Here is a 4,538-nt window from a genome sequence, read left to right on the forward strand (position 1 = left end):
AATTATAGCATTACTACTACAACACAGAAACCTGATATTTGATATGGGAATCATCAGCCTTGCCCGCTCTTTCAGTCTATTTCAAATTTCGTCTCGAGCATAATACGTGAAAACCACTCGTCTGGAAATGTTGTATTAACATTCTCGGGCAAACTGCTGGCTCACTCACTCACTCACTCACTCTTTCATCAGCCTGCGTTGTTTTGGCTGAAGAATCCTCGCAAAACTGCCCTTCCCCGACCATGTGAAGGTCTCGGAACGTGACAATAAGGGTTGAAAACCCTTTTCAAGGGTGGAAAGGGATGCGTGCGGTCCTCTAATGTACGACGTTGAAGAGAATTGCGCCCTTAGAGGCTGGGGAAGGTTTGTGACCACCCTGGATATTTCCCCTGCAATTTTGCCGTTTGTAATTGGAGAAGTCCCTGGCTCCTCCACCCCTCAACCCCTACGTAACTCAGCCTGCTCTCCTTTACATCTCTTAACGCTTTATTGTTATTTGTGCAGAATAAATTTCAACACTCCACTGGTCCTCCTCACAGGCACACACACACTTTCCGGTCGTTAACCAACAGTGGAGACTCAAAACCCAAAGCGGTTCTGGATAATGAGACTAGTTATGGTGAAGTTTTCATAACAACCGCGTTCTGAGGGAGTTATTAGAAGAAGAAATTGGTACAGAAAACATATAGGATGAGATCCAATCCTTTCTAGTTGAACCCTAACCCTATTCGAAGCACTACAATATTGTTTGTCAATTCAATTGACTGGAACTTATAAAAAGTTTATACAATGTTATAATGAGAGAAAAGACTTGTTTTTGTAATGCACAATTTATACAGCAAATAATTCTTATATTGATTAAAATTTCTGTTCCAAATTCAATAAACTGACATTAATAATTTCTTGTAATTCATACAAAAATATCAAACTGCTCCCGAATGAACAAGTACTGAAATCCAAGTTCCAGTTTATAAAAGTTGCCTGAACTAAGTTCAAGTTTATTTCAAGTGTATGATCAATTCTATAGGTGCGTACAGACTGTCGCTCTGCTCCGCAACCAAACGTCACTCCAGCAGAGCGATTGATGATCGACCGGCGACCGGCGAGCAACAGTGGTTCGACCGGGGAACGCGAGAAGATCTAACATCTTCCGTAACGTTCATGATGGGTGCGTGGGCGGCGCGACTGTGGTTCGATGGAGGTACGAGGGCGGAGCGTGCTTGGTGCGGGTTGGAAGAGCGTATATGTGTACACAGCTTTCGATAATTCATATCGGAATGAAATTCAATGATTTATAATAATTTATTCATTATTTGAATAATAGTGTTCCATATTATCATTCGTGATAAATTCATGATAATTGGAAAATCTCTATAATACCGACATGAACTTCAATCATTAAATGTACACAAATGCTGTAAATTTCCCAAATAATCAAGATTGATTTTCTGGTTTCATACTACTATGATTTGTAATTATTGTATCCACGGATAAATGAATACATTTTATACAAGATACTCAAGAAGTAAATCAAGTTCTTGTTTATTACAAATGTTCAACTGATGTTATAATGAAGCTAGTAGTATCATGATGGAACTCATTGATATCGGGGAGAGAATAGATTACTTAGAACATAGCTAGGCAGGAACAAGAAATGGACGTGAGTTTCTGAATTTCTGAAACTGTAAATTACATCTGAAAGTGGAAGGAGAAGATATCTGTGTTTCACATCTTCATCAAAGTCAGGACTCTAGACAGAATCAGAATATAGAATTTAAATCCCACAGACTGTCCTAGCACAATACTCCCAGCTGGTATTAGGTTGGAAGAGCAACCTCGGAGCTCGGTATTGAAATCATTGTATTACATCTTCATAGTTTGTCAGGACAAAATCAGAATATAGAAGTTGAAACCCACAGAATGTCCTAGCACGAGACTGTCAGCTTATATTTAGTTGGGAGAACAACCTCGGAGCTCAGGAAAATCATCACAAATTCAGGACGAAATTGAAAAAGCACAACATGGTTCACAACAAAATAGCACACAAGCTAGATCTCTTCTTGCACAAACTTTGGCAACACCTATCAGTCAGGAGTTCACAAGTCAGGGTGAACAAGTTGTCCGTGGTCGGGGGTGAGGAGGAGGTGGTGGGGGAGGAAGAGGAAGAGGATGAAGAGGAGGAAGAGGTGGAGGATGATGAGGAGGATGAGGAGGAAGATGAGGTTGAGGATGAGGAGGAGGAGGAGATGAAGTAGAGGTACACGACTAGGCGACAACCGACCGACCAGCTTTGCGTTCAAAGTATTGTCGACAACGAGTCAGTCATTGTTGTGTCACCAGCAGCAAAAGCATGCGTTCAATTAGTGCTGACGTCGGCACAATATGATGTCGTCGGCGGAATATTTGGACGACGGAATCAAAGTGTGTTGTTTAGTGGTGGGGGGAAAGGGGTTGTGACGAAGGGGGGGGAGGAGAAATGCCAAAGGACAAAACAAGAAGCAAGGCTAGCTCTCTCTGACTGTGCTGTAGTCGCGGCAGCCGAGATCGCTGAAGATGAAGTCTTTGACAAATCATACATTCACTGCCGCTGATAATTCTGCTGATGTTGCTGCTGCTGCTGCCCTCCATCTTGTGCCGCGGTGAGGTTCCTGGTGTGAAACCACCCCCTCCCCCCGTTTCACCAACCCTTTGTGTGTGTCAAAGACGTGTGCAGTAAACAGCAGACGAAACTAGACTTCGCCGTCATCAATAAATTCCTTCCATCATCCGCTGTGCTTCCTCATTGTCGTCAACAACAAAACTAAGAAGCTGCGAAGAACCTGGTGCAGGCTGGAGAATCGGAGTGAATGTGATGTCTGTGTATTATTTATACATGTCCTTTGCCCTCCTTGCACTCACCACACACACACACACACACACATTCATCAAGACTTATTAGCATCCCCTTATTCATCAGCGGAATCATCGTCTTCTCCTTGCTTTTCTGTCTATCACCAATAAAGATAGGAAGAGGATGGAGATATTCCTCCAATTCCTCTTCTCCTTCTTCTTCCTTTTTCTCTTCCATTCCTCTCTTCTCCCACTTTCCGTATTCTGCTTCCTACTTCTAAAAATCATTTTCGTCTCTCTTCCGTTCTTCTACTCAATTCTCTGTGCCTCATCTTACCACTTCTTCATACCTCTTCTACTCGATGGTTAAGTGTAAGAGAGGGCCGACTGCGCCCTAACTTCGCCCTCCCAGGTATAAAATAAAGGCAGTCATTCTATTCTATTCTACTCGTTCTTATTTTTCTCTTTTCTCCTTCTCTACCTTTTTCTCTTCATTCTTCTCCTCTTCCTCCTCCTCATTTTATTCCTTTCCATGCTTATCATGTATCTGTTATTTATGTTTAAAATTTTCCTTCTTCTTTCTCTATTCTTCCTCTCTTCCATTTTTGCACTGCTCTGCACATCCTTTTGATATTCCTATAAATGATTATTATTCTCTCATTTATTCTCATTACTTATCTGCTTCATCTCCTTCATCTTAACTTTATTTTCTCGCCTTCAATTTTCCCGTTTTATGTTCTTCATCTCACTTACTGCTCATTCATCTTTATTCCTCTGCATATCTTCATTCTAGTGTAATTTTCTTTTATTCTATCAGTTTCTATTATTTTTTATTTTTAGAAATCAGCCTCTATTATTGTAATGAAAACTCGATATTCTAGCTAACCTACTTTTTACTCTATCTGAAACTGTACTCTCCTGAAATATTGCTGCTCTTTTTTTCTCCTTGTTATATCTGTGATATTTGTTCTCTTTCTTCCACTCATTCATAACGATTACTCTCTCCTACACTTCACGCTCACTCCTTATCCAGCTGTTCGAGCAGCCTCATCTCTAATCTTTTCTCAATTTCTTTGCATCTTTCACTAATATTTTTTTCCACTCATCTTGTCTTCTCTCCGATTAAAAGTCAGTGAGTTTTAGAGTGATGTGTTCTTTTTCATGCATGCCTCTAGTTCTATTCCCGTCTATATCTTCTCTCCTTCTTCTTGTTCTTCATCATCTTTTTCATTCCATGTTTTTTGCCCCCTCCTCCCATATGTCCTTCCTCATATCTTCCTCTTCCTCCCCTCTCTCGGCAACCTTTATGAGGCTCAAAGATCGCTCTCCCTTGTTCACTTTCCATATCAAGTAATTTGTCGCACTGATTTGGTACACACGTCAAAGTTTGTTGTCTCGAGTAGAGTGACAACGCCGATTGAGAAAGCGGTTCTACTAGACTCGTCTCCTCTGTGAACCACTAATGAAGCGGTAAAGTTTAGATGAAAACATATGGCTGGAGAAGTTACTTCTCTTAGATAGTACTAGATTCCCATGTATGCCACATATTTCATACATTTGATTTGTTGTGTTATTTCAAAAAAATGGAGAGAAGAACGGGATGGAACGAGTTCATAGGTTTCAACATATTTTTCAAATGTTCATAAATATCACAGTTGTATTGTGTTTTTAATTATTGTTCATGAACATTTATATCATATGTTGACATA

This window comes from Nilaparvata lugens, chromosome 11 (assembly GCF_014356525.2).
Source record: "Nilaparvata lugens isolate BPH chromosome 11, ASM1435652v1, whole genome shotgun sequence".
In the NCBI taxonomy this organism is placed as follows: domain Eukaryota; kingdom Metazoa; phylum Arthropoda; class Insecta; order Hemiptera; family Delphacidae; genus Nilaparvata; species Nilaparvata lugens.